This window comes from Mercenaria mercenaria, chromosome 14 (genome assembly GCF_021730395.1).
Source record: "Mercenaria mercenaria strain notata chromosome 14, MADL_Memer_1, whole genome shotgun sequence".
In the NCBI taxonomy this organism is placed as follows: domain Eukaryota; kingdom Metazoa; phylum Mollusca; class Bivalvia; order Venerida; family Veneridae; genus Mercenaria; species Mercenaria mercenaria.
The window spans coordinates 41,810,709-41,824,887 of record NC_069374.1 but is presented as its reverse complement, the minus strand read 5'-3'; positions in this window follow the sequence as shown (position 1 = coordinate 41,824,887).

Here is a 14,179-nt window from a genome sequence, read left to right as displayed (position 1 = left end):
ACCATATCTTACACCTAATCAAAGAAAGCAACTAGTAGGATCTGGAGAGATTAAATTAACAAAAAAACAAAAACATGACGGTGGGTTTTTAGGCATGTTGGCTGCTAGTCTTGGAATACCTTTGATTACATCTTTGTTAAGTGGTAAGGGGCATGGTCAGGGTATACAGATTGATTCTCAACGGAGACCTTACAGACGAATTCCTATAGTAAAAAATAAAATATATTATAAACACAAATTTCTAACTTTGAAATTGAACAATGGGTAAAACAATTGAAAATTAAAAACTTTAGGGGTGTATTTAGTAGAAATAATTTACCAAGAGTGAAACTCTCGGAGACCGCAGGTTTACCAAAAACGAAAGCAAAGGACGAGTGCGGAATTATAAATTTGGACGACTCTGTTGGACCTGGAACACATTGAGTTTGTTACTTGAATACTTTGTACTTCGATCCATTTGGACTTCCTCCACCGAAAGAAGTAATTAATTATATACCTGGAGTTAAGCATAGCAACATACAATATTAAGACAAAACAAGTACGCTCTGTGGTTATTATTGTTTATTTTTCATAAAAATGTTACAAAATGGTATAAACATTTATGATTTATTGTATAAAACACTGAGAGTAAACAATGTAAAACATAATGAACAAACAATTATAAATTATTTTAATAAATAAGGACATGTAAATTTTTCTTCTAGGTTTTTTCATTTTTAAATATATGTTTTTTTCATTTGGTTAAACCGGAGGTTTTCATTTGGTTTAACCAAAGATTTTTAGGGTATCAAGGATACCAAGTTAGTATTTTAAGACAGAACTTAGTTTCTACTAAAGTTTAGGGTAAGGCCAAAGTGCACTTATAGAATCGGGCAAGGGGTCAAGTGGGGTCATACTGTTTTAATCGCCTTACTTTCTAAACTACTCAGACATTTTTTAAAGAGCTACCAAACATAGCTAGACCCATTTCAGAGAACAAATCCTTACCTCATTTTAAAGATTTATGATAAAACTGATGTAAAATGAAGGGAAAAGTAGGGGTCATGTATCTTCTAAGAGAGATTTCTCTGGTCACATTTGCTTACTGTAAACTGACATCAAAATCACACTGCTGTGACCTGGAAGTACTACTCATACTACAATTGAGATTCACTTCACCAAATACAACCTGCTCTCCCATTTTTCCTACCAAAATATCACAAATACATCCACAATGAAATTTAAACAGAAACTAGTTTTAATTTAGACCTCTGTTACCATGCCAAGTGAAAAATTAGTGTTCAAATACCGGGCAGCCATTACGCGACTAGACCAGATGGCTCCCATGCTGATACCTTTTAGTTTAGTTAGGCCTTTAAAGTACTGCCGAATTAGATGATGATATTGAACGTCAAGTTGATGAATTTATTGCAGGTAAATATTTGATATTTTATTCTTGATAAAAATCCTAAACTGGTTATCTGCAGTATAAAGACGTGTACTGTTTTTGCAATATGCGTATTTAACAGTTAAAGACATTGTTGTTTACAGGGAACACTTAGAAAGATGAATGTACAGCACGTCATCAGTATAAAAAGCTTTACCCCAAATACGTATTCTCAAGTACTACATAATGTATTTCAAAAAGTTGTCACGCAGACTGGTGTATGAGGGCCCGCTGATGTCTGAATTATTTTACACGCTGAAAAATATACTTTATTACGAGTTGCTCGCTTTGAGTACGTCACTAATTTAATTTCAATTCAAGTTCAATGTATGATACATTTAATTGCTTTTATTTTATCTTGCTTATTTCTGTTTTAGTAGGATCGAAAGAAGCGTTAGCTTGTGGTGAGAAGGAAAATGTATTATCTGTTGAAGATAACGAATCTAACCAGTTGCCTGCCTCTGACACCTGCGGTACGCTTTGTAACTTTACTTAAAACCTATTTGTTTGCCTGTCCAAAATCTGTTACCTGTCTCTGACACCTGCGGTACGCTTTGTGACTTTACTTAAAACATATTTGTTTGCCTGTCCAAAATCAGTTACCTTATCATTGTGGTGCATATAACGCAGTCAAGCCAAATAATAGCAGACTCAGTTTGACAGAAATGGATAAACTCCAAGATACCAAAGGACGACTTATTTATGGTCGTAACAATTAAATTTTCTCAATCTTCCCTATCATTTTTAAGATCAGATAGATAGAGTAATTTGGTGCAGAGTTCTGCTAACAGTACCTTATGAAAACAAAAGAACTGCAAAGTTATGAAAAGATAGATATGTTGTTCACTTTTGATATTTTAGGTTCCAGTTCAAGCAAAAAAAAAAAGCACAAATAACAACTACCTTTCAGATAACTGGTAAACATAAATTGGCAACATAAAATTCGAAGTTATAACTTTAATAATTTGAACAGAGAATATTTAGTGTATGCATGACTGTTCCCTTTGCAACGTATCATGTTTTTTCTTTCACAGAATCATTACAAAGATTAAAGACCAAAGGAAACACATTTAAATGATTACAATAAAATAAAATTTGAATGACTGAAGGTAGTTGGCACCCGGAACATGTACAAATAACTTTTCTTCCATATGATTCTTTTGAACATAATTTTCTTCCATATGATTCTTTTGAACATAATTCTGAACATAAGAAAGCAATCACCTTCTGTTTCAAGATGATGTTTTAGTATTCGATATTTTTGTCTTTATTTCTATACAGGTATCAATGCAGACATCAACATTGCTCCAAAAACACCGGTAGAGGTTGACACTGATGTAGATTGTAATGATGCCATAATAAAAGAAATGATCAAGCTAGCACCTTTTGTAATTAAAGCGCTAGAAAATGAAGGAAAATAAACTGTTTTCCTATACTTTTTCAAACAAGTGTACAATGGCCACCAACTACAGGATAATATTTCGTTTCTGTTATGGACAGAAGTTGTTGAGTGGCATAGTTATGCTAACACATGCAGCATGCGATATAGCGATCAAACAAAAAGAATTTGGAAGCTCGGCTGGCAGATGTTAGGAGGAAAAATTCTTCTGTTCATGAGTGGGTTTAAGAATACTACTCAAATAGTGTCAGGAGATGCAATTAAGGGCCATTGTCAACCAGCAAAATCTGAAATCAACTTTGCAGTTCCAAATGTCGCTAGCCGTACGAGTCAGAGGGAATAAAGCATAGTAAACGGCGACCCGGTATATACAAAGATATTATAACAGCTTTAGCTCCAACACTTCGAGACAAAGCTTTATGTATGACATTTGATGGCAAAAAGTCAAAGCAAGATTTGACTGCAGATTCCGGGGATGTAGATCTGCTTGGATTTGAAGACGGGAAGTCTTTGCCAGAAAAGCAAGCTGATTTGGAATTAGAAATTGTGCGTTATAATATGGCTGCACGTCTATTTTCCAAGTAAGATTTGAATGGCAGTGTGAACAATTTTACTGATGAACAGAAAAAAACAAGCCCTAAATGATCTGAAAGTAACACATAAAAAAGTGTCAATGAATTTGAAAGAAGCTCAGACAGAAAAAAGAATATGCCAGAAAAAAAGTTTGAGGAGAGAAGTGGAGAGACGGACAATTCGTCTTCGTTATTAGTGCATTTGTATATGAATTAAACCAGTATATTGACAATTCAATAAACACTATCAGTGATATATGCAACTGCTTAGCCTACACATTCAGAACTCTTTAGGAACGTACGTTAATGGACATTCTGTAGACGTTATTAGCTACTCACGCTATATTCCAGTGGAAAAGAATGATTTTCCGGGAACAAGGCAGATTAAACAATGGCCTCCAGCATGGTTTGAATTACGTAATAAAGCTAAAGTTACAGGGAGTGTTTTTTTACAACGAAATCGGCCTTGATGGACTCAAGAAATAACGTGAGCACTTTTTGAAGGTTATTTGCGGGGAACAGGAAACAAAACCATCTCAAGAGGCTTTGAAAAACATGGAATACTGTACGAAGAAAGAATCAATGCCACGGCAACGCTAATTAGGAAATATATTGCCAGTGTATGAACCGCAATAAGTCTATCAGGAGGAAGGCTGTGTAACGTTTGATGAAAACAAATCTCCATTCTTGGTTGTTTCTCCGGACGGAAGCTTAAAAGACAAGGTGACTGGAGAAACAAAAATGGCAGTTGAGTTCAAGTGCCCAGTAAAGAAAATACACATTGAGTTCCCTGTCAGGTACTATGTGCAATGCATTTCAGAAATTTAGACCCTAGATATGGAACAGCTATTGTAAGTATGTTGGAGACCCGATATAACGACAGCTTTCATTGTTTCTAGAGATACTGAAACATTTAGAGAAACATTTACTTTAGCAAGGAAATTTCTTAATGAAAAATCTTCAAAAAGACCAACTAAACTTGATACAAGGACCAAGACACTAAAGGAAAAAATAGAGAAAATCGTTTTGAAAGTTGCATTTATCGGAAAATTTTACTAAATTTCTGCAGGAGGAGGTGAATGTCCAGATTATCAAATGAAGATATAATCGTTTCAAATGTAATCACTTTGTACGACAACCTGATAATGCTAATGAAGGAATTCTATGAATTAAAGCGTCAAAAGGCAACCGAGGCTTTGGTGTTTCTCATATGTGATCTAGACAGAACGTGGACAAAAAATCAAATTCTATGGTCACCAATATGTTGGTGTACAAAAGGCTATAGCCTCAGTACGAATACAATCCGTGGGATTATGGAAACACTTCTAAATGAATGCCATGATTCAGGTATTTATGTGCTTGCGTGCAGTTTCGACGGTCAGTGGCATAATATTGTAGTGCGTGACATTGCTGGAAAGCCATTGATGTTATTCAAATTACAGAAAGATGTTTGGAAGAAAGTACAACAATTATCTAAGTCCGAATAAGAGAAGACCTTGCAGAATGTTGCAAATGTTCCACAATGGTACTTGGATCACAATGAATCCCCGAAATTAAACAATACACAGGGAACGATTAATGTTTGTACGAACGGAAGAAAAAGGCTTCCAAAAACACCATCAAAAGACTGGAACGAGAAGAAAAATAAAAAGCCAAAAGATGCAAATGAACAAATGGTCAATATTGAAGAAACACTGGATGTCGTATTTGATGAAATATGATAAACAAACAGTGAATGTATTAGCAACAGTGAAGATGATAATGGAAAACATGTCATCGAAGTTGAAGAGCTGTATGCACTTAAAGGAAACGAAATAAATGCACATATAGACAATAACAATATCAGTGACAGACGGGAAACGTGTTCGGAAAAGAAATGCTATGAAATTAAAGAATCAGATGCCTCTGGACTAACTGCTGATTATGTTAAGAACAGATATATGCGCTTACAAAACGGGAATATGGAACAAGAAACAAAACGAAGATATACTGGAATTATTACGTATCAAACAAAACCTTGAACAAGCCCGAGATGTCGAAATAAGAGTGATAATAAGGTATCTTAAAACAGTTCTTGGGGAAAAAAGTTAAAAAATGAATATGCTAGAAAGAAAATAAAAATTGGCACCGAAGCAACAGCTAGATACACTTACATTTACAAAGCCAAACAATTCTGACCCCGCCGTCACAACTTTGGGAGGCACTGATCTCCAACATTGACGCTAAAGCGCAATTATATTTCTTGACAGGAACGTTCAATACTAGGTCTTTCAGCAGTATGATGGGTGAAACATTTTTTGCTGAGCTAACGAATCAGGACAGGGTAGCCACGAGACAGTCACGTGTGACGATACTGCGAAGTATAATGGCAAGACGGATGAACAAATGCAAACTAGACTAGACCCGGAAAGGTATATATCAAATTGATTTGCAAACATTATATAAATACTTGAACGATTGTGGGCAAATCTTAATTTTTCGGATTTTTAGAAGTCGTAACATAGAACCATGTTTTAACAACAATTCTTGCATAAAAACTACTTTTTTCACTGGATCCGCCCATGTATAAACGGGAGAAAAATCGTGTGCAAACAAGTCAATTCAAGTGCTCTTAATACATGATTTTTATTTTTGAAATGCTTTGCCAGGGACATATGTATTTTTGCGCACACTGATATTTGGCATCTGCGTCTTGATTCTTCCATAATAGCCTCTTCTTGTAGCATTATAGATACAATGTAATCCATAGTATGTTTAGCTGTATCAGTTTCCAACCCCAAACGTACTGCCCCCATCAATGTACGCACTAGCTTCTCTTAGAGTTCACTCCCTTTACAAAACGCCTGTTCAGTTATGATTTTTGTTAGTATCAGTCGGTATGTTTTACCTGATTTTTCGCAGAATTCATATAATAAACCTTGAAAGCTAGTCACTATCCTCGTACTCATCCGTACTCTAAATGTGTTCGTACACAAAATAATTCGAATGTAAACTTATTATTCTTAAAATTGTGTTCCTGTTAATCAAATTTTTAAGTTATATGCAAAATTATGGGTAATATAACGTTTGTAATAACTAGAAATAAAAATAAGATGCTCAAATCACGCTTTCGGTAGTGTTGTTGATGTGTGCCCTGGTTATGGATATTTAAAACATGTTTACCGTTTACAAGAACAACCGAATGGTAACTAAAGGCATACAGACACTAAATAGCCTGAGCACCTATGAAAAAATGGTAGTCGCATAATGGCGGATTCAAATAGTTCTCAGTTTTTTTTGCTGTAAGAAGGATTTTCCTTGAAATCATTGCTATATATTGGTTGAAATCATATTGCATGCCTATACTTGACATACTGGTAGCATCTGCATGTTGAAAAAAGACTCCAAACTGATTTAACATGTGAAATTTATTCATACACCCCTACCCTAAATTGTGATTGTCATTTCAGTGTAAAAATTACGGTGTGTCCGTTTGACCAGAAATATTTTTCTTGCATCAAACATGACCCCTACTTTTCTTTGGATATTTTTACAGTATTAATGTTGATCTACAAGAAAATGTAAGCTAAAGAAAATTAAAATGGGTCTAGGTGTGTATTGCAGCATTGTGAAAACTTGTCATTTTATATAGAATATATAGTGGTGGCTATTTAGTGTGTTATAACCTAAAAATGTACCGGAATCGTAAAGTCATCACATATGAAAACAATGCATTAATTCGTCGTGTAATGTTTTTTTATGCAAGAATAGCGACAATACACGTTTATTTTATGTATTAACGTCTGCAGAAGCCCTTGAGATATGTTTGTGACCGAGACCCCGCGGGCTTCTACAGACGTTAATACACAAAAAACGTGTATTATCCCTACAATAAAAGTTGTTGATGGTTTTTGTAGAACTTTAAATATATTAGATCAAAATTTCATTTTTAAAAACAGTTACTTCATGCAGTGTATGTAAACATAAAATTAACAAGTTTATGTACATGTACTAACACTACCATGCATTAGATTAAAAGCAGTACACACTGTATCACAGTGGCCATAGCTTTCGCAGATGTCGTGGTTCCGACGCAGTGACGGTGGAGGATTCGTTGCAGAAGCGGTGGATAAATATGGCCCGGTGAATCTAATCGGTAAGTTTTCTCATGAATTTTACCTATTTGTTTTCAAGTTTAGGTGGAACCAACAAGTGAGACAGGAGCCCACACATGTATTCTTCTGTCACAAACACTTGTTTGGTGCAATTCCTTGCCATTAATGTAAATACTTCTGTACAGTTTGAGGAGTTACTTCTGATTTTGTAGAATTTCGATTAAAGTTGTAGATTATTTTGTAATAAACGACCACTGATTATGTCTGCTTTAAATTATAGCGTAAGTATGACACTATCAAACAACAACCATTTCCTCGTAATCGATGAATTGTCATCGCAGGCATATGAAATAATCGACATAAAAATGCAGGGGCGGTGGATACAGTTGCAACGCATTACGGTATATCCGATTCCGTTAGTGACCGTGTTGGGCATTTTACTAACCTGAACTGCACTTTTCCCTGGGGTACGACCGTTACATCACTTTGACATAAGACAGAAAAAGAAAATGGATGTTTAGTAATAATGTACTATTGATTTTTACTTCCGTTTTCTGACCCTTGAAAGTAACTTATATATTTTGAACCATTTGTTACATAATCTACTGCTAAGAACTAACACCATGTTCTTATCGTAATAATTGCATATAACATGTGCTGCATTTTGTATGTTTATAACATGAACGCATAAAAAGAATACTTTATTATCCCCCCCCCCCACCCCACATCTGACTAAAGTACATATCCTATTACGCTACGCTTAGGATCTGAACACGAGCTATTGATAGCCTCGTTCTGACGACTCTTCCGCTAGCCAATCAAAAGCTAACTTACAACATTCTGCAAGCTTAAAAAAGCCTTGGTTTTTGATATCTTTAATTCTTATATCGGAAGAGATCAGATAGCTGGTTAGCACAGTCGGTAGGGCACTTGCTCTGTCAGCGAGGGGTCCCTGGTTCGAACCTTGGACTGACTGCAAATTTTTCTTACTCTTTGATATTCGATCAAGTCATCTGATTGGTTCAAATAAAAATAGATTTGCGAAAATAAAAATAGCAATATTGGAAATCCAAAATATACAGAAGACGAATGTGAATGGGTCGTTCTCAGATCTTCGTTTAGAAGATTAAGTACTTTAGTCAGATTGCATTCCCCCCAAAAGTATAAACAAAATTTCAATGGACTATATCGAATATTTGAATAACGTCTGACTCGATTTGATTTTTACATCATGTACAAATACGTAGACATATATCCATAGAATATCATAATGTACATGGTATATTTTGCGTTATATCAGTTTAGGATTTTTATTATTGGGTTGACTTATCTTTATTCTACAATCTGCTTTTCTTTTCAGAATTATACCACAGGATTTCAAAATGACAAGAAAAAAATCAAGATTTCTTGTTTGAATATTGTAAACTAAACAAAGAAACAGAATACCAACTTCTAACAAAAAACAACCAGGAAACCATGATACTTCTAAAGTTACCTCTCAAAAAGGTCATGTGCTTTACATGTGTGCAGTGCTAATCAAACATCAGAGACCTTGGGCTTTGATTTATTCTTGAGATGGTACATCATTTCCCTTTTTCTTTCGAAATATTTTTAACTCTCTCATTTACTGTAAATACGTGGATATTACTCTATTTTATACAATTGCAAAAATTACAATGAAATAGCACTTTAAGTAAATATGTAATAAATTAAATAAAGATTCATAAAAGTCAGGAAAGGAAACAGAAACAGGAAAACAATTGACAATAGTTTTGACTATTGACTGGCAAACCTTTCAGAGTAAGTGTTTTATTACATGACATCAATTATTAATTTTATCAGTAATCCAGAACAACAGGTAAGCTGCGTATTTGCGTAAATACCCAGTTAAAATTGTAAAATACCAAAGAAGTATAATATATATACATGTATATAAAAAGTTTTTCACGACACACATTTTTATCCTTTTGCTATCTGTTTCATACACCGGTAAAACGAGATCTCATTCAGTTCCCACGTGAAGTTTGCGAGATGTTTTCTATATGCCTTTCAAGTTGCCGATCTATTTATTTTTTTAGCTCTTTGAAAAAACCAAGTAAAATGTTCGTATCAAAACTTATATGTCGAACCAAAATTCCGATGCATGCGTATTACATTTATCACATGTTTGACGTCGCGGGAGTGTAATAAAGCCATTAATGATAATACACTGTAGGGATAACGCATGTTTTTTCGTGTTGTAACATCTGCAGAATCCCGAGGGATTCTGCAGATGTTATAACACGAAATGAACATGTGCTAACGCTATTCTAGCATAAAACGCGTAAAAACTGATAAAGGAATAGAATGTCACTCAACGTCATTAAATTTCCACGAAATGCGCGGGAATGTCTGAGTTGTTTTTTGACATTGACGTCATTTTGTTTTGAATTATCCGTTTTGGGACCGAATGACGTTTACGCTTTGCCACGTAACGCGCATATATAAAAAGGTGTTATAACAGCACGTGAGCGCGAGAATCTCTCTGTTAACACACATTTTCTCTCCTGTTAAAATACCCCCGAAAAGTGATAACAACAGCAGTTTTATGCTAGTATAGTGTTTTAACACCCCCGAAAACTGACAACAACAGCAGTTTTATGCTAGTATAAACGTGTGTTAACAGAGAGATTCTCTCGCGTTATAACACCTTTTTATATATGCGCGTTCCGTGGCAAAGCGTAAACGTATTACGGCCCCAAAACGGATAATTCAAAAGGAAATGACGTCAACGTGAAAAAACAACGTAGCCTTTACCGCGCATTTCATGGAAATTTAATGACGTTGAGGGACAATATATTTATTTACTTGGTTTTTACGCGTTTTATGCTAGAATAGCGTTACCGCATGTTCTTTTCGTGTTATAACATCTGCAGAATCCCTCGGGAATCCCTACCGGGCTCGGGTACCAACCAATCCCTCGGGATTCTGCAGATGTTATAACACGAAAAAACATGCGTTATCCCTACAATAAAGCCTTGACGTCGACGTCGTTTATAGTATAGGCGACATTTGTCAAACTGACTTGTTTATATAGTAAAAGAAAGTAGAATGTTTGATGTCTGGACAGGAAAGGCTAACATGTGATGAAAAGAATATGTATTACATTTGTGACTTTACATATTGAATTTATTACTCATTGATTAAAATTGATAAAATGCTCGGCAGAGCCTCGCATTTTATTATTTTATTCATCTCGTTTAATAAATTCAATATGAAAAGACACTCTATATATGAATAATTAAATAAAAATAAGCGTCTCCTGCTCTGTGGCAGAAAGAATTTTCGCGAAGATTTAAAGCAAATAAAAAAAAAACGAACAAAAAAAACTTTTTTTTTCCCTAACTATTTTCATAGTAGTAAGTCGGCGTCGGTTTGGGAACAGTATGTGAAAAAAATTCTGACTGGCATTATATCGAGTTGCTCTATGTAATTTATCTGCAGTAAATAAGAATGTTGACAGGCAATTTTAGCATTCTGGCTATAGTTTTAATAAAACAGCTTTTAAGCGAATGGACAAGCATGTATCCGTGGTTGCTCAGAAACTATGCAAAATCCATGTGAATACATATAGTGACCAAACGTCCTTTATTCTATTTATTTCTTTGTCCTTCAGTTTATTTCGTGATGAAAGCATAAAAAGGCAATAAGCTACCACTAAAATGCATGGATACCAATTTAAAGCAAAACATATGGGGTAACGTATTTTAGAATACCAAATTCAGTTTTAAAACTAAAATGATGGGGAAATATCCAACTCAGTCTGAAAATTTATGTTACTCTCACAAAATATATTTAAATTTTTGACTTATTAGCCCTGCAAGTATGTGTTGAAAACAGACCGGCCATATAGCACAACGATGGGCCGGTGATTTTATAAGGAGCCTTGAGTTACTAGTCAGTGTGATGTATGGTCCTTACCAAATCATATCCCGGAAAAGTGTAGTTTAGGTAAGTTTAAAGCCCAGAACGGACATTAAAGGAATCGGACACACCGTACTGCGTTGCAACTGTATCCACCGCCCACTGCGTTGGAATCATTTTGTCAAGTATTTCCTATACCTGCATTGGCAATTCACGGAATACGAGGGAATGAATGATGTTTGATAGTGTCGTACTTACGCTATAATTCAAATGTTATCAAGGGCCGTTTTGTATTAAAAAAACAATTTTGATCGAAATTCTACAAATTCAACAGTCCCTCATCAAACTGTACAAAAGTTTTTACATTAATGGCAAGGACTTGTACTGAACAAGAGTTTGTGTCTGGTAGAGTACATATGTGGGTTCCTGTCTCACATGTTGTTTCCAGCCAAATGTGAACAAATAAAGCTAAACTCATTAGAAAACTTACCGATGGCAGAGGAAATTCGGTGGCAAACCCACGTGACTTATTAGCTAAGGTTGCGAGTAAAATCGAACAAAAAATGGCTCGATTCAGGTAACATTTTTGTCGTTTATTTTCTTAACACTCTATGGATTTTCACAAACTAAAGACGAACGCCTGTTCCATACAAAGAAACACCCTTGACATCCGGAAATATCCAGGGAAATGCTGAGATTTATTTAAAAAATTAAAAAAGTGATTTTCTGAGTGGAAGATACCGTGGTATGGTTGGGAGTATTTTGAGGAAAAATGCGTAAATATGCCACCTCTTGCTACCGGCAACTTGAATTGCACATAATTTCCTTATTATATCTCAGTTATGGCCCAAAGGAAACTATGAAAGTAAATGCTAGACTCGTTTCTTTGCTATGGTTCAGAGCATTTTCAGTGCTATGGCCGAGATCAACCAGAATCTGACTTTTTTGTGACTGAAACTGCCATTTAAGCAGTGTTTGTCACTAATTTAACTCACGTCAGCATATTTCATGACCGGACTGAGTCTCAGTGCAAAGCCAAAGTTGGTCTGATTAAGGCTGAAACTATAATTATGTTTACCTCTCGTAAAACTGATCCAAAGTATATGTGTAATTTAAATAATAAGTTTTCTTTCTAATTTCAGTCTACCGTATAGTCAGTCCTACATTATCGTGAAGCTAGTTGCTAGCAGAGAAACCCCTATTCAAGGTAAAACTTTATTACTAGTAAAACTAAATATTTCAAACTTAAAGAGGCATCTGCTACTGAGTCTCATTCATATTTCAATGTTATATGTTCACTTCTGAAAGAGAAAAGAAATAAGTACACTGAAGGAAATCTTTAGGGGACCTTTAACAGCCTCAAAACAACCACATTACACATGCTGTATATAGTGAAATTAATTCAGAACTTAGATGTAAGTTATCATGACTTTCAAGTATAGACTGCTAACAGGGAACTTTGTATTGTTATACTTCTATCACATGTTCAAACAATAATTTCAGTCTATCATAGACCTAGCTGTCACCGAGCATCATGCTAGCAGAGAAAACCAAATTCAATGTAAAACTTTATTACTCGTGGTTACTCAAGTCTTTTGTGTTTTTAATGGGCCATATAAATAATCGGTAGTGTTTATACTGTTACAGAAATGTCAGTCTTGTACTGGAAGTAACTGTATTTATAAACTAATTTGAATAATGAAATATATATGAAATAATACTTAATCAAGTCGCCTATTAATACTGGATTAATATCTAATTTCAGTGGTAACTTATTCGACGCCAAAGCAGTGCAAGGGTCAAAGGCAAACCGAAGTCCCATGAACAATGTATGCACATTGTTGTAATAGATAGAGGACAACCTTTAGCTTATAAAGCTTCCTGTCCAATCCTTTATTGTATATTTGTAATCATGTTGTAAAAATATTGCAAAATAGAAATATGTTTAAACCAAACCGAAGTCCGTTATTGTTCTTTGATTAACATTGTGATTTTCTTTGACTGAAATTGTGATTTTATGTGATTAAACACTGTGATTAATTAGAACATTGTCTTCTTTTTTATAATGTCAAAAATAAAAATAAAATCAGTATAGTAGTTAAAATATAAAAGTGAAGCTACCGGAATAATTATTGGTAAAAAACAGATCAAACATCGCCAATGGCGTTATTATGCTCCCTGCTTTGTCCGTCTTTCTGTCCGTTCGTCTGTCCGAGCTAACGAATCGAGTGTCTAGCAGGTTAGGGTTAGGACTCTTTGTTTATATGATAATCACTTAAAAAGTGTCCCAAAGTGGGTTTATGTGGTTAAAATTGGGTTTACGTGGCTAAAATTTTACATTGTATGGTCACTATATAAGTATCATATTGTTAGAATGTCCGTGCATCAATCCGTAAGTCAATACAAATGTGTGGCAGTCCGAGCGCACGACTGGACACTCTAGTGGTTAAATGGTGTGACAGGATTAGGGTTCTTCTTGGTTGCATTCTTTGCTTCTACCGGATCTTTTTACAGATTTTATTAACTATCACAACAACAATCTTTTAAGTGCCGTGTGGCGGCTGTAAAACGTCTCCCCGTACTTCGATTCAGTGTTGTTATATTTTCTGGTCCTTTGGGATCATGGAGTCCATTCAGCACATGTGTAGAAGAGTTCCACTTAAGCCGGTGCTAGGGTGCGTGAGAGGTGTTGCACATTTCATTACCTCTCATGAACAGACTCAGTCAAACCGAGTCTGCTATTATTCTTCTTGGTTGCATTCTTTGCTTGCTAAGGATCTTTTTA